The sequence below is a fragment of the Amblyomma americanum genome, chromosome 1 (assembly GCF_052857255.1).
Source record: "Amblyomma americanum isolate KBUSLIRL-KWMA chromosome 1, ASM5285725v1, whole genome shotgun sequence".
NCBI classification, from domain to species: domain Eukaryota; kingdom Metazoa; phylum Arthropoda; class Arachnida; order Ixodida; family Ixodidae; genus Amblyomma; species Amblyomma americanum.
The window spans coordinates 506,476,878-506,500,627 of NC_135497.1; the positions used below are offsets into that span (position 1 = coordinate 506,476,878).

Sequence of the window (23,750 nt, forward strand, 5' to 3'; positions counted from 1 at the left end):
CTGAGAAAACTCTAGGGAAGATGTGTCTGTCCCCGACCGGGCATGACGTCATTAAAAGTCACGTGACCATGACGTTGGAGGCGTGACGTCATTTTTTGGGGCCAATCAGCGTTTCCAGCCTACCGACCCGCAATCGCTTGTGTCGTTGAGCGTGTGGCCAGGAGGCAATTTTGGAGACGCGTTCCTCATGCTCACTGTGAGCGCTTATCAGCTCCATATGACTGCCAGGCACTTCCTGTGCATGCGGGGGCGTCAGGAAGAATTGGGGAGCGGTGGCGCCTTATGTGGCCCCTCGGGGACGGCTTTCGACAATCTGTGCGGTCCTCGCATGCTCTTTAAGCGAGTAAACATGCCGCCCCGAGGGGGAGGATGGTGTGATCCGAGAGGGGAATTACGGTTAGTATTCGTGACAATGACCAGTCCCCTCTCCCTAATCTTTGATTGGGGCGTGCTTTACTCTCCTCTGTCTCCTTGTGTTTTGACCTAATTGGTTGGTGTCCCCACTGAGGGCGGGGACTTAGGGATTAAAAGAAGACGGTTTGGTGGGACCGGGGGTTGATTTCCTCTGGTGATTCTGCGGATCAATCAGTATGTACATAGTTGTTCTCCTTGTTGTACCTTCCGTTCTGTCTTAACTATTTTATATGTGATTAAACAGTTTACTTCCTGAAGTTCCTCGAGTAATGTGACTGAGCAAGTTTAGAACCTCAAGACGTCGGCATCCAACAACTTCTACCTTTCCCCTTCGGGCTGACATCAAAGAAGAGAAAGGGGTAAAAGGAACGCAACTGTCCCCTTAGACACCATGCCCCGATGACAATCGCTGCTGCAGAAACGGTCCGAGAATGTCACACTGCTCATGGAGCGCTTTTAATCTGTTCTTTTCATTGCAGCTGTCCACTACATAGCAATAGTAAGACGAAAGCCTTTAATGGCTCATACTCACGGCCATGGATCTGTCCGGCGTTCGTTACTTCCAGCAACGCGATAAGAAAGAAAATCTTTGTGCATGTTGGGATTGGAACCACCATCCTTCCGTTCCGCAGCCGAGCGTGCTAACTACGCTACATCCTGCCAACGCATATGTAGTTCTCCTTGGTTAGGATGCTGGAGAGTGTTTGTGGAAATGCGTCGAATCAGACGGATGCCTCGCAAATGCCCTCCCGTGTCTCCAGCATATAAGATTCACAAACAATTGTGTACTTAATCAATATCCTAACCGCACATCAGTGACACAGCAGCAACACCGTGCTAAATGCATTCGCCTCGCCGCACTTTAGGTCAACAAAGCCCCCCCCCCCCCCCCCCTGAATTTTTTCCTTACTAAGAGAAAATTTAAGAAAGTCAAGCAGCAGCAACCTATATGACGTCGACAGCGGCCGACGGCTGTCGTATTCTTCCTTAAGCGGTTCGCCGGCACTTGTTTGCGCTTTGGAGGGAGACCAATTTGTACCAGCTTTGCAAGAGTAAAAGGAAAACTTGGCGCGGAAGAGTCTGCCGACGCTCCACAGTAGTTAGCCAGGCTACAAACTCACAAGGAACGTCGCGTCACTTGGCGACAACCCTACTGAAAAGACCATCGCTGCGAGCGCTATTCGTAAAGTCGTACGCCGCCCGGAAAGCTATAGTGACTGCACCAACAGCGCCATTTCCCTCATTCCTTATAGCGACTGCAAGCCTGTGTAGACCGTCCAATATAAGCGCAAGGAACGAAAAAATAGTCAGCGACGGCAAGCGACAAATAAACTCGCAGAGAAAGACTCGGAGAGCAATCGCGTTTGGTTTGGTTTGGTTTATGGGGGTTTAACGTCCCGAAGCGACTCAGGCTATGAGGGACGCCGTAGTGAAGGGCTCCGGAAATTTCGACCACCTGGGGTTCTTTTACGTGCACTGACATCGCACAGTACACGGGCCTCTAGATTTTCGCCTCCATCGAAATTAGACCGCCGCGGTCGGGATCGAACCCGCGTCTTTCGGGCCGGCAGCCGAGCGCCATAACCACTCAGCCACCGCGGCGGCTATCAATCGCGTTTGGTGGGGTCCTCCGGGAGAAACACGCAATTTCGCAATTTTCGCCAGCTTTCTTCTTCTTCTTCTTCTTCTCCTCTTTCTCCGCTCTTCGTTTTCCTCTTCATGAGTGCAGACCGTCTCCGCTCGCTGGGATAACGCGGGGTATGTGCGACTGGTGAATTTTATTCGCGCTGCTGTCTAAATAATCTCGAAGAAATCTGCCTAATCCTTGATAATGTGATGGTTCATTTCTGATTGCCTTGCGTTGTTCACTTATTCTGTAACCATTTCAAGTTCTCTTTGATTAAAAAAAAATAAAGCTTCTCAAATAATTTTTCGAACAGTAGCGGGCTGCTGTCACGGAAGAAAACTGCTTTCAAGAGGTAGGGCATTTCGTTTCGCTAAAGAGAACGGCCTGTTATTGTATTTTCATGAGTTTGTCGTCCTGCCGCGGCAGCTCGTGGCTCGCCAAGCATTCATTGCAAAACGAATTCATTATGACTTTTTACAGCTTTTCTTCTCAGCTCTTTGCAGTCTTTTATGCTGTGACGTTCCTTGTGTGTGCTACGAGGGTCCGCGTTCGACGGCGCGGCGTAGACGGAGCCCCCAGTGGCGGCAAAAGCACTCAAGGGAAAGCAATTCAGCTGGAAGAGAGGAGATCGGCGACAGCCGGTCTCGTTTTGGAAGCAGCCAGCACAAATGTTTCTACTGTATATGGCTGCAAGCAACTTGAGTGGGATTGCTTTCGGGCCTGCCGCCATGGACCGCACGGAGAAGACCCAGGTGACAGCTGCGTCCAATTACCGAGCCATACTCGTTGAGAGTGAACGACCAAAACGAAGGGGTTTAAGCACAACCGGACCCCCTTTCCATAGTGTCGGCACGTGTCGAACGCCGCCGCCGCCGCCGCCGCGGGGAGACGGGCGTTACCTTCCCCAATTGCCGTGACCGTGCCGGGGACAAAGGGCCTCGTTTCGGCGGGCCTGGCCCCGTGACAAGACGGCGGGCATCATCACCAACACTCCCGAGCACATCCTAGGACAAGGGACCACTTTCCCGGCCTTTTAGTGACCTCGCGTTCCGGCCTTGAGTGGCGAGTGTCATTTGATGGAGAACGGAGGTCGGTGACCCGCGGGAACCGTCAGCGGGCCAGAGACCGTCTACCACAGCCGACGCTACCTCGACGACAACCTTCTTTCCCTCGGACTCAACACGTGACGGGGGCGAGACCATAAGTGCGGTGGTGTGTTTGTGCGCCCAAGGGAAAGCCCTAGGCCCCTCCCACTCCGGCGTGGGCGTCCTCAACCTAGGGAATGTGGGGAATAAGAAGGATATAAAAATCGACAAGGAGTACGGAAGAAAACACTCTGAGGACGACATTGTTCGCCAAGGGGGCCTTCAGCGCCGAAGCCCGACGGCGTGCAGCTTCTGCCAGCAACCGTTCGAGCTCAACTCCGGAGCCCCTCCATCGTCCCCATGAAGTCGTCGGCACGTAAGCTCGGACACCCCAGCCTCTGATGTATACTCATAATAATGTATAATTATTGAATATATCTGTTTGTTTAAACTGAGCCATACGGTGTCTCTTTGCCTCTCCGTCCCGTGTGGACCTGCGCATTATGGGGGGTCGTCACAATGCTAATAAGGCGTTCAACGCGTGTTTCCTTATATTATTGGATAAAAGTGTGGCGTTAGAGAGAATGAACGGAGCTTACTTTATCGTGCCTTCTAGTGACGTCATGAAATGCGGCGTGCGAGGTAAAACGAAGCAGCTGCATAAGTACATAAAGCACCCGTATTATCAGAAACATGCCTTCCACGTGTTTCTGGTGTCTTTACGAAGCTTGAACAATGTATTCCTATTTCATCGTAATTAATCATGGGACCTTCGGGCCAAACGCGCATGCATTCTGCGTTAAAAACGAAATTAAAAAAAAGCATTTGAAGCTCTAATCCCAGACCCCTCGGGTGGCCTTTCTAACTAACGGTTATCCCGCTGGGTTTTATGTTTTGTTTCTGTTTGTTATCCACGTGCTTAGGCAAAGTACTACGCCACGAACCACACAGTGTTCACCATGGGGATGGACTTCCACTACAGGGACGCGTCCAAGTGGTTTCGCAACCTGACAGCCTCATCTACTACATCAACGCCGAGGTGAGCCGGGTTCGGCAACGGCTTTCTTACCATTAGCGACGCCAGTGACATTGAACCGCGTAGCGCTCCAGTAAACTTATCTGGCTGTCGAGGGAGCATGTTTGTTTCACTGTGGCCACGTTTAGGGGGAAGTCAAAGTTGAGACTACGTACACACAGTGGCGTTGCTGAACGTTACAGGGCCTATCCTATAGACAGAAGCATGCCGTATGAACAAAAGCGAAAGGCATATAAGGTTATTTCGTGCGGCGCGTTCATGTGTCTGCGGCCACGGCCCAACATTACAGGACGAACAGTACGTCCATACATGACTGGCAATTTAAGCGTGTCCAACTTCAAAATCAAAATTCTAAGTGGTTTGATTGGACTGCATTTTAGTGACACTTTTTTAAAACCTCCCCCGTGCGCCAACTTCTACAACGGTTCACAGCGCATTTTAATGCTTTCCTTTTAGGGCTTTCCTGCCGAACGTGTATTGGAGAATGTACCCACATTTACGGCCGTACACATGTTTTTAACTTCTCGCCACTCCCGCATGCCATCAGCCTGTGGAACGATCTTCCGGACTGTATCGCTCTGCAGCTCAATCACCCAACAGCTAATTCGCGAACATCTACTTCGTTGATAACGCTTAGCACGTGATTTCTGTACTCATGATTAATATAACAGTGTTTTCAACCAGTTTAGCCGCCTGATGCTTGGTTGGGTTCTGTTTATGCCCAGTTATACTCGCGCATACGTGCGATGTTTTTTTTTTTTCGCATGTAGAATACTTTGTGCATTTCCCTCATTGTGTTGTGTTACATGAAGCACAGCTGTTGGCTTGTGCTTATATCACTTCTCGTGAACTGCGATAACTTATAACCTGAGCTCACTAGTTTTGGGTCTGTTCTGCTGTACTTGCCATCATGCTTTTGATTTCTAATCTTTTTTACGCGGGCTTTTGTATTCGGTTCCTCTTACACAATGCCTCTCTTGAGGCCTGCAAGTTATATCTAAATAAATGATAATAAAAATATGTTTCTACCTTTTGTGTTTGTTACGCCTACTATTAAGTAAGCTTTGGCTATGCGACGTTAACAATGCTCGAGAAGAAACATTCGCAGCAGTTGGCTGAGCCCAGGTTTGCTTGGCGCGAAGCAAGCGAACGGGTGCCGCGCGCACGCCTTCTACTCGCCTGCTACCTGAAGGCGCTGCACGACAGCGGTGTGGGGTGGCCAGAGTTCTCGGCCGACTTCTTCCCGTACGCCGACCAGGAACACGCCTACTGGACCGGCTACTACACCAGCAGGCCAAACTTCAAGTACTTCGCGCGCCAAGCCAACGGCATTCTCCAGGCACGTTCACGCGCGCCGAGTCGCTTTTGTTCCGCTTCCTGTACGCGTGTGCACAATACGAGTGACCCGGGGCCGGCATGGGCAGCGCACACAAGGAAATAGCCAATCAAGTAGTAATTGCTTGTTAGCATCCGCATGGTCGAAGCCGATCGGCTACACGGAAGCTTCTCGGGGAATTCCCCTGAACACGTTGTACTAACATCGTTCCCATTTCGGGCTCATCGATTAAGGCTCGTAATCTGTAGCCAATCTGTGGCCTTCGCTCCCCTTGTCGAAAATACGGTTGGCTACTATATACATATGCACACACATGGTGCAATGTCTCCTCTCCCTTAATTGCTCTGTGTGGCCCGGATGCATACTAGCTACAGCGATCCGTCCAGGAAATGAACTACGAGCAACGCCGCTTACTCCATGTGTATCCATCAATCTCAATTTGCTGACACAATTATTCACGGAGTTTAATGCCTACACCGCTTTTGTGACTGTGGCTAACCTAAAAAAAAGAAGTAGCTAGACGAGAGCGCGTAAAGGCGAAAGGAGACAGCTGATATCCGCTGGTCTTGTGAGTGTCCTTTATTACACGCGCGATCTCAGAAAATCACGCACGGTAAGTCAGTCGGAGCTTTTTTTCCCCCTGCTATTGTTACTTAAATGCACCTGCAAACTCAGGGGTAATCCTGTGTTCCATTAATTGTCTGGCATTTCCGCTGTTCCATCGCGAGTTTTTAATGCGTTTTTACCAAGTGTAACCTGCACGCAGCATTACTACATTGCGCTTCGCATGTCCTGTCACCTTCCCTACCTGAACAGGCGTGCAAGCAGCTCAAGGCCATCGGGCAGCTCGATGATTCTGCGGATGTGGACACTCTCGGTGAGCAGTGGTCGTCCTTCTCCGTGAGCGCAGGTTCCGTCGCCAGAGCAGGCACAAAACATTCCAGGCCGAAGGGTTGGAATCTGCGTTGCCCCATTGATATGTGCGGTGCTGTTCACTTGTCACAAGCAACGCGTGCAGTGCAGCCTTTGGGCGATGACGTATCTTTCAGTCCAGGACCGGGACACCGTGGCTGGTGCCGTAGAGATGGCCTCTCAAAAGCTTAAGACTCATTTCCATTGACCATTCCATGGATTCGTGGTCACATGGGTATTCGCGGCAATGAGCTGGCTCAACAGCTTGCCTACAATACTATACATACAACCGGGAGCCGGGGACCCTATGGACGAGCCCACCGACGGTGAGCGCAGTCGGGGCTTACAAACTCACTTTCCACGAATACTACACGCAGCAAAGATTGTACTTAGCTAATTTACTACCGCCACACCCAGCCTTATCGATCCGTGAAGCTCGCATCCTTCGCCGAATAAAACTTAATCTGCTGCATACACCAGCCAAACTTTATTTGCACCGGTACACTTCCACAGTTCAGTGCTCAAACTGTTCACACATACGCATATATACAACACTGCCTTACACAGTGCTACTCAACCTACCAGTCCCCGCCAATTCTTTCTCCACACTTCACTGTGGCCCACCTGAATCGCCTCCAGGGACTTGACCCTGCGACGCGCCATTGTCACCTTGGCCCAGGACCTGTTAAATGACTCACATAAAGGCTGTTTTGATAACGTGTCACACCGCCACCATGCACCATCATGTGCCACGTGTTTTAAGGCGGCAAGCAATTAATGCGCCTTAGAAATTACTATGACGTAGAAAGTGCAAAGATAAGTGCTTTCGATTTTCAGAAAATCTCCATACTCCAGTGCTGTTCTGACCGCTGAAGTGGCGTTTTCGACGTTCTCCGCGCACGGTGTATATTCCAGCCGTATAGTGATGCTTTTAATAGTGATTGTAGGTGAATGATCGCTTAGGTCAGCCCCCACTATACTATTTTATCGCCATTTGAAGCAGCACTGCCGGCTCATTATTTTAGAAGTGCTTTACCGCATATCACTAACGTTTTATGGGAGCGTTTCACGTCCCTTCCAGCTAATGGCCACAAAAGATTTCACAAATATCAAGAAATGAAAGGATAAGCGATAATCGTATTCCTCTTAAAATATGTGCTGACTTTTGGGTGAAGTATGTTGGAATGCTTACAATTTCTTGCTCTCGCGTACCTGTGCAGCAAGGGCCGTGGCTGTATTGCAGCACCATGACGCAATATCGTAAGTACGCATTCATTTTTGACATGCAACAGAAAACGTTTCCCAATTAAATTGCACAAGCACTGCAATATTGCTCTATTGCAGTTTATGTGGAGGATTACGTAACTATTTTATTTTAAGAAACTAAAACGAGCCAAACACGCGTTGGGAGGTAATAACACGCTGCATTTTTATCGTATAGGCGGGATGAACGGGATGAACGCCATATGGACAAAGTTTATACGCCTATCCCCTTGGTTGCCCAATTTCTCTCAGGGAATTTACGTGAAAAAAAGTCAGAAAATGGTGTCACCTACGGCCAAGCAGCCTTACGAGAAAGACTGAATCCACATCTACTGTAGTAGCAGCTACCGAGGATGTGAAATTTGAACACATATGCGGGAGGACAAATGGAGCTTTGCTTGGGCTAACTGCAATAATCGAATGAACTAAAGAGATATGAACAAACCAAGTGACGCGTCTGTAATTAGCCGGCAGTTCGATGGATTCCTATTTTCTCATGCTTCTAGGCAATCTTGTTATCGCTATTCTTAAAAGGAAGATACTAGAGCCCCCTTCTGTTCGCCCATTGCAAGAATCTGCGTCTTCATTGCAGGGGCACTCAGAAGCAGCATGTGGCTGAGGACTACGTCTACATGACTGACATGGGAATCAGGCAATGTGAGGTGCGTCAGGAGCTCATTTTCATTCTCGTCCGCTCAGTGCGTGCTTTCTTATGCATACCGCTTTCTGCACCTTATCCTCTGCAATATCACGGCGCCGGTAGAATGTGACAGAAACTGCCTGTGCCACGACGCCACACATTCACAGGCTACTCAAATATGAGCACAAGTGACGGTGCTGCAGTGCAAGATCTGTCTGTGCGCAGTACCGCTTCCAAGGAAAAAAAAACTTTCTAGTGCCGTTCTGTCGCGAACGACGCAATGCGTCATTCATTCGAATGATTATTTAATAAGACACCATTTAAAGCCGGAGCAAAAAGGAAAATTGGGGCACGATGAATTACTTGTCGTTGCATCTCTTTAACGACGAAAGCCGTCACGCGGAGAACGAACTAAGGACCACCGCGTCACATTATCTAATAAGCGAGCCGCGTAGATTTTCCTCGGTTATATTCTAACCGAATTTCGCCTTTTGCGGCTGCAAGCAGCCAGTCGCCGTTCTGAGCCAAAACTATAAAATTTGTGGTCCATGTTTTACGAAGAGAACACATATCATATGAGGCTTTTAAGAACGTCTGCTGCCCTGGATACCATGTATTTTGTCGACAACGAGGGACGTGTGCAGGACGTGTTCAACAAGGCGCACCGACGACTGCTGCTGTCGAGCAGTGGCGGGACCGCCTTCCAGCAAGACATCTGCTTGACTTTCTGCCCGCTTCTCAACATCAGCAGCTGCTAAAGCACCGGAGCAGACGCAGTATGGGATAGCGCATAATTTCCACAGCTATTTAAATGCGTGCTTCAATGCATCTCAGTGAACTGTTCTTTTTTAAATATTGAATGGCATTTTCATAGCTGGAGGTAAAATCTAACAATGGAAAGTTGTTCATACGATAAAGACCAGCGTAGAAACAAAGTAAAAGGCATTTATAAACAACGATATAAACAACAAAGAACAGCGTGAAAGGCATTTATAAACAACGGTCCTTTACAAAAATTTCTTTTGACAGTCTATAGACTGTCCATAGACTTCTGTCTATAACGTCTGTAGACTCGCTGTAGACAAATCTTAGAGGACACTCTATAGGCAATACAAATCCTATAGAGATCCTATAGATAATCTATAGATTTATGGCCATATACTTTTAGCAGACTTTTATCTATTGAGAGCCTATAGACTATGAATATACACAAAGTAATATCTATAGGAAGCCAATAAAGCCTACAAGAAGTCTATAGACTGTTTATAGACCATTTTTGTAAGGGTTATAAACAACAAAGAACAACGTAAAAGGCTGTTATAATTTCAAGAGGCGCGAGGAGGGCGCCGGCATGACTCCTGCAAGGAATGCTTAATAACACACCCTTCCGGCTTATCTGTCATAGTATTGGATGGCGCCTCTCAATTCGCTCTTTTGTCCCCCTCTGTTCGTGTACAACCCGCTGTCGACGCCTGTGAGAACCTATGCGCGGCTACCAATTTCGGGCGACGGCTACGAAGTCAAAGAACTGCCGGAATAGGTCCTGGAGGCGCTGGTAAGAGGTTCGCCTTCTGCCTTTGGGATCAAATCAATGTATAAGTGGCAACCTTATCGGCGTCTTCCTGCGGCCCGCAGTTACTGAGGAAGTAATCCGTTGCCAACAGGTGCTCTACTGCTCCTGGAGCCAACGCTAGTCCACTGTAGACATATGTTATTCATTACACGCAGGCATTGCAGGGAAGTCTTTTTAATTTAAGGCTGCTTGAATGCGCACCAAGCGTTACTTGTTTAGTTTCTGTCACTTTCCGGCATGGCAGCCTGCACTTTAAACGTACTCCAATGACATAAAAGGGCCTCCGCGGTGGCTCACTGGTTATGGTGCCCGGCTGCTGACCCGAAGGACGCTGTTCGATCCCGGCCACAGCGGTCGCTTTTCGATGGAGGCGAAATGTTGGAGGCTCGTATACTGTGCGATGTAAGTGCACATTAAAGAAATCCAGGTAGTCGAAATTATCCACAGCACTCCACTACGGCGTCCCTCATAACCTCAGTCGCTTTGGGTCTTTAATCCCAAAGAGCCGAAACCAAAGGCATTATTTTACAGGGGTTCTTTTCACGATTCATTCTTTCTTCTGTAACCACCGGTCAGCATCGCCTCTCACAACGGCCTGCGAATGACATTGCGCAAGAGCTATCAGCCGTGACGTCACAGGGAGTAGCTACCGATGGGAAGGGCAACAAAAAATGAATTGGAGAAAGACGCATTACAAAATACAGCCACTAAGCACTCTACCGCCATGCTTCACGCTGCGCGTGCTCGAAGAGCAGATTAGTTGCTGTATAGAAAGCGTCGCTATCATAGCTCAGTTTTTACTCACACTTATTCAGGCTTGATTACGTATGTACCTATTTTATGAGTCTTCTGCTAGCACTTATCGCCAAATTTTCCATAGCAAGCGTGTTTCTCGTAAATTACATTTTAATTTTAGCACATTACGTGTCACGCTCTGTCGTGTTTATATTGAGCAGCTTTGAAATTTATATGCCGTTCTTGCGACTGGCTTTTAGCTGTGTTTTCTACTACGACAACGTTGATTTCTTTTTCTTTTTTTTTCATGCAGGTTTCACGCTCCGTGACAGCAAAGGTAGCGCTGTGTACGTACGTGTACGTTTTAGCTTGCTGTAAAATTTGCTAACAGTGCCAAATACGCTCTTATCTGCCTTCGTTTAGTCAAGCCCTTGCGTCTAACTTTGCATTTTTTGTACCCGGAATTTTTTTTCATCTTTGTGCTTTTGAACTTTTGTGGGAACTTGGCACGTTCTCGTTTCTTGTAATTTCCTTTTATTTCAGTAGCACATTTCAAGATAATTGGCTATTGAATACTCTTTGTTTCAGCTCGTGTCTTTGACTGCTTTTTCTGAAATTTTCTATTTTATTACAGTGTGTAGAATGAAATTTGTGCTGTGAAAATTCTTGCTACAGGTTGTGTGCCCCAGCAAGGGTTTACATCTTATGTATACAATGAGAGTTGCTGGTTGCAAACCTCGTATAGTGCAGCAGGGCATGACCATTTTTCTTTGCTGTTCCTGTTCAGATACTTTGGAGAACATGTTCAGAGAAACAGTCTCATGCATCTTGTCACTCAGTAGATGCATTTTGCGTCATGAAGACAAACAGCTGGTATGAAACTGTTTTTCGTAATTCATTTTTAGGTAGTTATATTCATGACTACGGAAAGCAAATAGCTTTCACCGAATATTTTCTAGTTCTTCATTAATTACAGGCCAATTACAAACTACTGTCACATCTTTCTCCCTCCCATTACACACAAAAAATTCAATCAATCACTTTTCTTTGGCCTCATTGACTCGCTTCATTTAAACCTGTTTTCCCCACTTGTTCCAACTTCGATTCCGTAAATTATTTCATGAAAACCAATTTCTAATGTTCAACAATGATTAACATACATTTGGAGCGTCTGGGTTTGGAAAGAGCTTTGTTCTTAGATGTCTTCAAGGCATTTCTCACTGTTAAGCTCCAGGTTTCTATAATAAAACTAAAGCACCGCAACATTCACTACTTGGATCTCTACAGGATCACGGACTTCCTTTTTAACTACACAACATATGACTGCTAATGCAACCAGCTCATGGTTTTCCCACCCTTTCAGGCATGCGTCAATAATGTGCCTTAACATGTTTATTGTTTCTGACCTGCATTAGCAGTTCATTCAGTGTTGTTTCTGGTTCTACAATTTATGCTGCTAATTGTTCTGATAGTTCTGACATTGCATCACTTCGGACTGAATTCAATAACACTGTGTAATGGTTTTGCTTGAGTGTGGAGCCTTACTTTTTAAATTTGAGCATTTCTCATAACCTGTCACCCTGTCCCTATTATTTTCAAAATATAGTCACCTTGACTTCTCCCTAGCATACAAGTACTTTGACATAGATATTACAACCTTTAACAAAAATTCATGGGTCTAATATTGACTACCTAACATGAAAATCTAGTTGCATGCTACTGCATTTATTACACAATTTTTCCAGTGAAACTGAAAAGGCCTACCTATACCCAGCTTAATCTACGATATGCCTGTCCTATGTGTGCCATGGCTGGTCTTCTTATAAAATCCCTCAAGAATGTGCACACTTGCTCAATGCATTTCAGCCTGCCTTCTTACTGCAAACATCATAGACATGAAAAAACCAAATATCCTCCCTCACTCTTTGCCATAAGGTGTCTTCTGTCTTTTTCAATACACCACAACTGGCTCTCATTGCACTTTGTCCTAGCTGCTACTTCATACCTGCATGCACCAACCACCCTCCTGAAGTCAGCATACGTCACCCAATATGGTGGTATACGCATGCTCATTCCTGCTGCGATTGGCACCACTGTCCCACTGCATTATTTTTTGGATACGGCTTAAGAACGAAGCGACAGATGTCCCTCCATCCAAAGGCGGGGATCGATTATCATGCCACAGCGGTTAATCCCCGTTCATCAACGACGTCACACTAGCTGGCGCAAATGGGGTAACACCCACGTCATGAGAATCTGTTGATGCTAGTGGATGGAGGGCCTGCTTTGAGAAGGCATTTGCCACTTCATTCTTGAGCTTTATCCGTATGCAGTCACCAGCCAACATTATTCACTATTGATCTGCACATTCTAACTTCATTGCAAAAGTATGGTTGCATATATGTACTTGAAATTCTTGGTTGTCGTCCTTGTGTTTGTTTGCTGAGGCTTGGGTTTCTATCTTCATGTTAAGCATTCAGGCTATTGCATGTGATCTTTGTACTCTAAAACCCTTGTCTGGATTTAGTTTTACCTCTGGTAAGGCTGAAGGTTATAGTGGATGCACGTTTGTGTACTTGGCTTCTATCGCATGCTTTTTTCCTCATTACTTTTCAGAAAAGATACTAAGCCAGTTGGGTGAAACATTAGCTTTTGCATATTCTTGTGCACCCGTTTTTTGTCCGTATTTCCTGCTGTGTCATTACTACTGTTCAACACAATGCACTGTTATATTCACAGGCCTCCGAGGACCTGGAGTAAACTTCACTTCACTTTATTTCCTTAAAGACCCTCGTGTGAGGGTATTACATAAGGGGTGGGACACATATAGATTAACAACAGAAAAAGTACACAAAACTTGAACGAGTTATACAAAGAAAAATGATTATCATGATGCAAGCAAACGCGTAATTTGGTTAAGAAACATAGTTTGGCATGTGATGGCAGCAAGTTCATGGGGAAGGCCGTTCCAGTCGCTAGCAGTCCGGGGAAAGAATGATGAAGAAAAAGTTGTTGTGCGTGCACGAATGAACAGCAACAGAAGCTGATCATTATGGCTACTGGGCAATAGAATATGGCTGAGGGCAAAACAAGTGAATGAATTCATTGACATTCTTCCATACTCGAAGCCTGTGCCTGTGCATATTCCTTGCCCGCGTACTGCCTCTAGGTGCAATATTCTGAAGAAACTAGAACTGCAGCTGTTTAATTAGCCTGTTATTTTATGCGCTGTACAGCTTACAAGAACAGAATGAGTATGATGAAAGATCACAAAGTCACAGAGAACGCAAACTAATCACTTCACTACACATGAATGTTCTATCTTGCACATACTGAAAATGACACTTCTTTGTGACATGTTTATGTTATTGCATTGATCAGAGCCCAGTGTGTAATTTTCTCATAATGCACCTGTTATTTGAAATGCTATTCCCAGATCATGTACAAAATATTGAAGTTTCCTGAGTAATGACCAACTGTTGGTTTTTGCTCTGCATCTCTCTGTCATATCTTGCATCATATTTGTTTTGTTGTAAGATGTACACCACACAAAATAAATGCCACAGCATCCAGCCCCCAACCTGAAAATAGATTGGCAGAATATCTGGTTAACATCCTCTGAATGTCTAGGAATCGTCACATGTGGGCACAATATGAGTATTATATGGACGTCCACTATGATCAAAATGAACATTGTATGGACATTACATGGACGTAATATCAGCATTTGTGAACTTTGTAAGGACATCAGATATCTTGTGGAGGATATTATATGAATATCCACTGGATATAACTTGGTTGGCTGTACAGGTCGCACTGTCATTAGTGCAAGAGGCAGTGCCAGAAACCATCTTCCTAATACATAATAAGCTTCAAAGTATTTTGTGTGTGTGCGCGTGTGTGCATGTGCGTGTGTGCATGCACGTGTGTGTGTGTGTGTGTGTGTGGTACAAAGAAAGCAAGTGTCTCTGCGCTGGTATAGGTGACCTTTCGTGATGTCCGAAGCAACTTCGTTGATTGTGCGTTTTGGCGTAAAGAGTTGTAGAGATTTCCTAAAGACATGCTGTTTGGCGAATTTGTTTAGGAGTATACGCAACAAGCACACGACGTTGAACATTGGCCTAATGGACGAAGTAGCCGGGACATGAAGTGAGACATATTTTGAACTTGTCATTTGAGCTTTTCGAACAGCCCTGATGGTGACGCGCGAGGTGGGGAAATTGCAAGCTTGAACACAGAGCCACCCATGCACCATAGACAGATGTACTTGAAAATTGTAAAGCTGGTCAGATTATGAGATACCCCTGTCGTAGATAGGGTACCCGAAAGAAACCGATAGTCCTTGAAACAAAGGAAAGAATGTGAGGGGGAGGGGTGCTGTGATTGTGTGGAGGAGGGAAGTGATGGAATAATCACCGATGGAAGGCGTTCTTTTATGGCCTCGCAAGAGATGTGTAGAAAAGACGACTGCTTGTGTTGTTCACGCAATGACTGCGCGCGCCCTTTGGCGCCCGAGCAGAAGTGCCGGCTGTTCGTGGACCCCGTGACGGGCCTGCTGAGCAGCGTGATGCTGCTCAACACGGGCCTGGAGGTGCCCTTCCACCAGTCGCTGTTCGTGTACATGGCCTACGAGGGCGTGGTGGAGAGCCCTCGGGCGCCTACTGTTTCAACCCTGCAGACGATCAGCCCGTCGACCTAGGCCGCAAAGTCAACTACACACTCGTCAAGGTACGCCACTCGGCTCGCAGAGCCGGACGTCTTCAAAAACAGCTCTGGCGGATTTCAGTGCCATCCGTATCCGTACTACGACGGTGCCGCCTCGACACCATGCTAAAGAAATGCTGTGCGCTGTCACAGCCACAGGGCTGCTACAATCGTGGCTGTGCACTCAGCACTGAATTTAAAGTGCGCTCGTGCTCGCATCTGCAATTGTTCCTCGGCACAAGCCTAAGATATTTTCGTTTCTCCAACTTCACGGTTGAGATTGTTTGCGTTGTATCATTCGCGTATTTTATTCTTCATGGCTGTGTAATACATATTCTGCTATTATTTTTGTAATTTATTTGGTAGATATTTCCATTAATTGGGTCTATTCTTTGCGTCTGCCCCCACCTGCTGCACTCAAGTACGTCACATCTGCCCCTTATGCGCTTACAGTAATGAGATCTTCACCTGCGCTTCTGGGCCTGCCATCGATCTCGGTGCGCTGAATATAAGAAACGCATATCCCGAGATACGCGTGCCATCCGCTACCGTTTCACTTTCCCGATGTGTGGCTGTCGAGGGCAACCCCGTACATGAAAGTGTCACTGAGGACAACTCCGTTAAATTATTGCTCGTAGTAAAAATAGAGTCTATGCCTCTTTCTTGGCATGGTGACATTTGCCCGGCTGCAAAAGGCGCATACATTTCTGAGAAAATCAATTAAAATTTTAATTTTCCCACCATACGATGCAATCTCGCGACTTCTGCACCGATTAGGACTGCTCGCGGCATCTCTGTTCGTGATAACGCGTTGATGTCGAACTTGTAGCGCCTTATACGAGTATATGCTGCAGCCGGGAGTTGAAGAGGCTGTTGCCGGGACCAAACTTAGAAGCGAGTACGCATGACGGCGCTAATTCTTCGATATACGGTCATATACTGGTTTTGATCTCAGTGCGATGGGAACTAACTAAAGTTCTGAACCAGCCCGGAAGGTGATAGTTTTTCAATGAACTTTCTTGTAATTTTCGGATAGCCGGTGCATAATGTTGGGTGTTACAACGTCCGACCTGGCAAAATGAGGTTGCGAACAGTGCGCCAGTTTTCGAGGATGCGTGATTTATTAGCTTATTTGGAACGCCGATAAGGGCTGAACGACTTAATTCCAGCAAGCGGCTTTTCATCTTTATCAGCAATGCACGGCAAATCAGCATTTTACGCTGCTTCGGAAACCCAGGTTATGATTCTGTTCCTGGCAATGCTAAGAAAATATGCGAGGAACGCTGCTTATGCCATGGGCACTGCTCACGAGTTCCAGTGGATAGAGGAGGCGAAGGCAGTTAAGTGTATTTCAGGCGAATTTCAACTTTGCATGGAGCATCGCAGTGGCTACGATGAGTATTTGCGTCAAGTAATTGCTCTGTTTTTATTTTGAAAATGACCGTGCACTGTTAGTGATGCTCAGCGCGCAAGGCACCGCAGCGTCATTTGGTCGTCTTGATTTTTCACCGCCACAGGGTCCCCTGGTTCAAGAGATTCATCCGACGTTCAATGATTGGGCCTCTCTAGTCATCCTGCCCTACAAGGACGAAGATCTCATCGAGTTTGACTGGGTCATCAGACCTATCCCGTTCATGTGGGCGTACCAGCGCAGTGCTTTGGAACACACCGCCCATACACATGCACTGAACCGTGCTTATAGCTGCGATGTGTCGGAGTTTTCATGATCGCATTAACGACTCTGTCAGGTACGCACATATGCTGGGTAAAATGGCAGCAATAAGCTTTTGCGAAACTCTTTGCAACCAACGTCCACACTCTGCGCCGCTGACGTACACGTTCCGGTACATATGATCTTGTGTTCATGGATCAGTGGGACAACTGTCTTCTCGCGACTGAACATTAGTTCTGGTGAAATCGTGAGATATTCGGGCATAACAAATACAAGTGGAGAGGGCACAACCCCGGACGTTTTCCAAAAACTGCTTCAGTTGCACGATTTCTGCCTGGGCCTGTTTTGGTCCGGTGACGTCAAAGTAACGATCTTTAGTAAACCAGCTATACTTGTGAGACGAAAAGGTACAAATGAGCAAAAGCCAAAGTGGACAAATGTCACACACGAGGCGGGGCCATATATGACCCCAAATATTAACGCTTCTAATAAACTGTTGAACGCACTGAAGGCGCATACGCGGAAAAGTTATGCACAGTTTCTTGTGACTTCTTTGATGAACGTGTATTTGCGGAAAATTCATGCGCACCAAAACTGCCCCTTTTGGCCTTGGCACAGATTTATAACGTGCACGTAATTGTGCTGCCTGGAGCTGCGGCTGGTGAAGAAAACGAGAGTATAGCTTTACACTCGCCTGTTAATTAGAAAACGTTCACCGAGACTGGGACGTATCGTTCCCGGAATCCTAGATGATCATAGCGATTACGAACGGGGGCACAGAACAGCAGAGCTCGGAGGGCACGTGCTATCTTGCAACGAAGTGTTCGCAGTTCAATGTGCGCCACATTCGCAGTACAATCCCCTTCGTTCATCCCCAGTTGTCTCTTCTTTGTATGCGGTTCGTGCCACGCTGCAGTAATCTGAGAATCGCGCTGCACGGACAGGCCCTAAGTTCCGCGTAAAGTACTCCAGCCATACTGCAGCGTGTTTGCCCTTATGTTGACTCCTCCCTCCCCTTCTATTTTATTACCCGAGCCTTCTTTCGGGAGTTATTTGCGTGACCTCCATTGGGTATGCTCTTCGCCGTCACTGCTGCGCGTGGCGGGCGTTCTTTGAACTGCCCGCGGGTTCGTGCAGATAACTGAATTTTCCGCTGTTTCTTGGTGCCAGCGTTGCTTTGCAACCGATGTCAAGGGCTTGAGCTGTGTGTGACAGACGCTCTTGTTTGCTGTGCCACCATTCCTCGGGCTGGGCTGCCGGCTCTTGGGAGGGGCTTTACTGGCCATTCTCCCTTTGCTTGTATGGTGGGAAAATTTATTTTTTCTACCTTTGAACAATTATTGCAGCACTTGTGTACGAGACTTAAGCGCGCTAAGACTATAAAATTAATTAAAGTCGCATTATCATATGCTGTTACGTGACTGACAATAACTCCGAAGCTACAGCTTTGACTACAGAAATTATGGTAGAACTAGCTGTGCACGTTTTCTTTAAGCCCTTCTGCAAGAAAAATAATTAAATGACTCTGAAGTAGAAGAAAATTTTGAAAATAAAATAGGCTCAGCTGGGAGTAAATCTATTCGTGAAAATTTCCCGCGAAGGCACTAACGAGTCAGAGAGTTGAAAATTGGCGCCTATGCGTGAGCCGCAGCCATCGTTTATTTGAACAACTGTTTTCGTTTCGGAAATAATGATCCTTGGCATTGCATTGGTTTCTTTAGTACATTTTTTTTCTCCACTTTGCTACCGATTTCTCCCTGCAGTGAAGGCAGAGAACCCAGCGGTGGCAAGGAGATCATTTCCCGCTTCCAAATGTCCATATGGAACAACGAAACCTTCTACACCGATTCCAACGGATGCCAGAACATCAAGAGAACGTGAGGGCTTTTTATAGGCTATCGGATTTTCTGGCTTTTCTTAGAGTGTTTCTGCCCAGCGAAGGTTAGGCGACATGGCTGGAATGCTAAAACTGCCATGCGGACATGGAAACATGTAGATTTTTTTGGTGTTTACTTTGCTGGCTTTTCTAACGGATGTAATACGTGATTAGTGGATTCTACAATCGGAAGCAAGTGTGAGAGACGGAGAACAAAAATAAAACTCTGCTTTCAGTCACTGCACGCGTTTCGTGTGATCGGCGCGGCTCAGCGCTTTGTTCGGGCTGTTACAACGTGAAACTCGTGCCCTGGTAAACCTTTCAGCACCCGGCGCTAACAAAATTGCGACTTACTGCTGATAAAGGCAGACTTTTTTCTATATCGAGTAGCGTTTATTGGCGGTGATATTCGCGTTGGAACGCCCAGAAGGGCCGACGCGTGAGGAAAATTGTTGCGTTGTTAATTTTTTGTGCTGACGCTCATTGGCGCACAGGCTCTACACAGGCAAGTCCGAAAGCGCAAAGGAAAAAAGAAGAAAAGCATTAAAAATGATGCGCAGGCGGACCGAAAAACAGCGGCTTCCATTTTATAAGTCAAGTTTTATCTTTTGGTTAAATTGTGAACGCTATATGTTGCCATATTTTCCCGTCCCGTTTCACTCTTCAATGTGGCGCTTATAAGATCGACATTTTTGACGGGTTGGAGCACTGAAGCTCGTTCGCCCAATCCCCTCGACCGTAATCGCTTAGATGGATTTTTCCGTTCGCAGGCTGTAAGGATTATTACCGATTCTAACTTTTTCTGATCTGCAGATGTATCTTTTTTCTTCCTGTTAATGACTGTCAAGATATCGTGGACGGCTGTGGTGTTGGTTGGCGCCGAAGTTACAATTAATCGGGCCAACCTGCCCACCACTGCACTCTCCGTAAGTTCGGAGGTGGAGGAGCGACAAACTTCTCCACCCCGCGTGCGAAAGATTGTGATTCGACTGCTGACCGGCGATAGGGGCCACGCCTGATTAGTCGTTGACCGGAGGCATGAGGCGTAGGCAAGTTCCGTAGCGAATTAATTTAATTACGCAAACAACAACCAAGTATTACAATATGCCCGACAAGGTAGCGCCGTACACTGACGTGACGCAAATAACACAAGCACCAACTGAACACGTTAACACAACAATTAACAGAAAGAAACATCAGGGCGATTGCTATACAAAAATGTTACGAGACGGAAATACAGTACAAAGGATTACAACGAGAAACACAGAAAGCAAAAATACAAAGATAAAAGAGTTGGAGTGGTGAGAAACGATGGCTTAGCTGCGGAGTGGCAAGGTCCGGTCGCAGGGAGCGTCAGGCTGCGGTTGCTCGTCGCGGGGCTGATGGGGGCTTGCGGATACGGGCGAACTTGGGCCTCGCGTCTTCGGGACCACCGTCGCCGCGCTCTACGCGTCAGATCTCCGCCTAGGCTCCTTGCCGACCACTTCCCTGGCTGACCTCACTCACGACCACACGCACCAAAATCTCCAGACCAACTGCCAGCGCGCGGCGTTCCCGTCGCCCCCTTCGCATGGCAAAGAATGAAAAAAACAACAACTCAGGGAAAAAAAACTCTTCAGGAGCCACGCACAGAGGAATGCAGCTCCCAAAAAGAAAAAAAGAACACATGAAGGAATGTCGAAAGAATTTGGCACAATGCCTTAATCCCACGAGGAGTCATTGGGGGCCGCGAACAGTGCTGGGGCATTCAATCCGCTTCTGCTGTTCCCAACACGTGCAAGCGCTTGCCACCTGTATGGAAACAATGCTAGGAGGGGGGGGGGGGGGGAGTAGTTTTGAGTGACCCCTCCAGCGCTATGGTGAGAATGCCGTTCCCCCACGGGGGAGGGGGAAAAAGTCGCCGACGCCGCTCCACGACGTTTCTGGGAAACAAAGGTCAAAGCTGGACAGGGCAGGCATGAACTTTGTGACAATGACGAACCACTTTCTTTAAGTTTTTCCTTTAGCGATCCGCACTTTAAATGCGACAGGAGAGGGCGAAATTTCATCGTGGATCTCAGCGCGGCCGCCAGAAGTACAGAAGCACGGAAAATTAAAATAACAAAGACCATTAACGAACCCTGCAGAAATCTTTAACCCTTCATAGCATCGCCTGTAATCGCTCCGTACTTTGAGATGTCACCGTCCGCGTATTGCACTTGCTGCTCGGGCACATCGTTTTTAGTTTTAAGTGACGGAATTTGCGCGCAGTCGTATAGTTAAGAGGGCTTTTTTAATTCAGTGTTGGGCTGTCATCCCGTGCACGGCGAGACGAGCATCCGACGCGCGATGGCGAGGTCTTTAACAGAATTACTTTTCACCGGCAGAGAAGATCCATGCAGCGAGCATACCGTGAGGCGAGCTCGTTTAATGCCAGATTCCAATTTAAACCCTTGGATGCTGGTGAAAACCTGCGCTGCTAAACACATGTTGAATTAGATTAATTTCGGCGCTTCAGCCTGCAGCGCAATCCAGTTAGCTTGTAAAGTGATCCCCCGGAGACAATAAAGTAGTAAGATTAAATTTAGGCGCCCAAAAAAAAAAAACAAGCGAGGACCACAACGGTGGATACGTTTTTGTACATAAATGAACGCGAAGACTGGTAGAGGGCGCCTGTGGTCTTCGTTTGCTGCGGTCCGCACAACTGCGTAAAAGGCAGAAAAAAATGGGGGATGCAGGGCATGAAGGGGGCCATCTACCGCTGAGGCGCTCGATGAAAGGTCCAGCTCATAGTGTGCTGTACTTTTTTCTATGTTCTATGCTTAACGCTAATCCTTGATTGTGATTTTTCACTTAAGTAATTAGTATCAGCGAAGGAAGAGACTTTATACTAAGGGGGGGGGGGGGTGTTAAGAGATGTTTAAAGACTGTGAAAGCGCTAAACGGAGAGGGAATTATACATAGTTTTCACGGACGTCACAAACGAGAGCTTCTGGGATACGTGCCGCCATCTTTAGGTACTTAGCGGAACCGCGGGCGCAGGGCGCCAAGCCACGCAAACCTACAGGGGACGCGGTCCGTCCGTGCATTCGTATTTCTGGTTCTGCGCGGTGTCATCGTGTCGATGTGTGCCATGTTCGGCTGCGCAAGCAAAAGCAAGTCTTCTGCACAGAAAACAAACACCGAGCCGGGTGTTGGACTTCACTGTTTACCGAAACTGATTAGCTGGCAGTGCGAGCGCACGAAGCTCCTTTCGGAGGAGCGCCGAAGCCTTTGGCTCGCACGAATCAACTGGAAAGATTTGAAAAACCTGGACAACGTTCGCATATGCGGTCGGCACTTTAGCACAGGTAAGAAAAAGTAAACTTTATTGATTGACATAAGCCTACATACGGTCGCTGTCGGAGATGTTTACCGCGGCAGCTGGTAATGAACTGTGGTACACGAGCCTCGCTGTCGCCTATGTGTTTGCTGAGACGGTGTTGTCTGTGCACACTCGTGAGTCTCTGAGACGTACTGCCATCTCAACAGTGAACAATGTAGCACCAATGTGAGAGCAGGCTTCGCCTGCACCGGCCATGCAAGCGCAGTGCGCTGTCACGATGGCTCCATCAGGCCCAGCCAGAACCCACAACTTCAGTAGTGCCTCCCTTAGGCTTTGTGAATTGGTGACCTGAGAAAAAATGACCAGTAATTAGGTGCTGACAGCAATCTACATCCTTCATAAGATGTCACTGGTCTGAGGATTGCTAGTACGATTCCGGCCCCGGCAGCCGCATTTCGATTGGAACAAAATGCAGAAAAATTCTATCGCCTGAAAAAGTTATCGGGATGTGTGTCCTCGGGGAAAAAAATGCTGAACTCCACTGCCTCGCGACCCAGTTGCCTGGTAATGTTACCAGCTGATGAAGCATGCGCGTTCATACTCTCTCTCGGTCATTTCAGGTCAGTGGCATGCGTGACTCCATGGCATGACTAGTCGCCCAGCTGCAGCATGAGCACGTCAAACACCCAACTACGAATTTCATCGATAATTTAAGGCTACAGTGAATTGAAGCACTTAATCCGAGGCTGTAAGCGTATGCCGATAGCTCCATTTCTTTTCAATTGCAATCATTTTGCACTCGCACGTACCCTACATACACGAACTTGTACCTGCCATTTGAAAAATGCGACTGCAGTCTAATGCGTGCTGCGGGCGGCACGTTAGCCTCAAATATTAGAGTACAAATCGATATTTTAAATACACGGACACACAAACGTGCGCTACCGCGCATACATGCTTCGACGTTAAGGAAGCTCACCTCGTTCAGAACGACGACATGCTTCGATGGCACTCGCATGGTAGTCACACATTTACCCGTCCACTGGTGAAGTGATTATGGGCCTCAAGAGACTTGTATGCCTTCATCTGCTGAAGAAACACGTAGCTAGTTGATAACACTAAGTAATTGATGGTACCAGCGTGCGTCGTGCTTGGCAGCAAGTCGGCATCGGGAGCGGGGTCCGTCCCAACGCGTAGTGTGTAGGGGTCCACGCCGCCACACATTTCCACCTTGCATTCATACCGAGCCCGCGTAGGCTCCACAAGCTCGTCGAAATAGGAGCGGCAAAACTCACGCCGGTCGGAGTTTGCTATGGTCTTGCATAGAACAGAGCAGCGAACAAACGCGCAGGCGCCGCGAGCCCAGCCAGTCTAGCCCAGCCATCTTCAGTGCCTGGCAATGGCGGACATCCGGCGGAAGTGGCTGGCGTGACGTCACATGAAAACTATGTATACTTCTAAATTACATGACTAACCAGACTGTGTAGGGGAGGACAGAAGGGGGACTAGGATTTTGACACCCCCGTTTTCTACTAGCAGGAATACGTCCTTTTGGATTTTTCCTCGCAACGCA

General features: G+C 47.4%; 1 pseudogene; it reads left to right on the plus strand.

Annotated features, from left to right (window-relative positions):
• LOC144128196 (lysosomal alpha-mannosidase-like) overlaps window positions 1-23,750 on the plus strand; it is a 101,718-nt pseudogene that overhangs the window by 73,681 nt on the left and 4,287 nt on the right.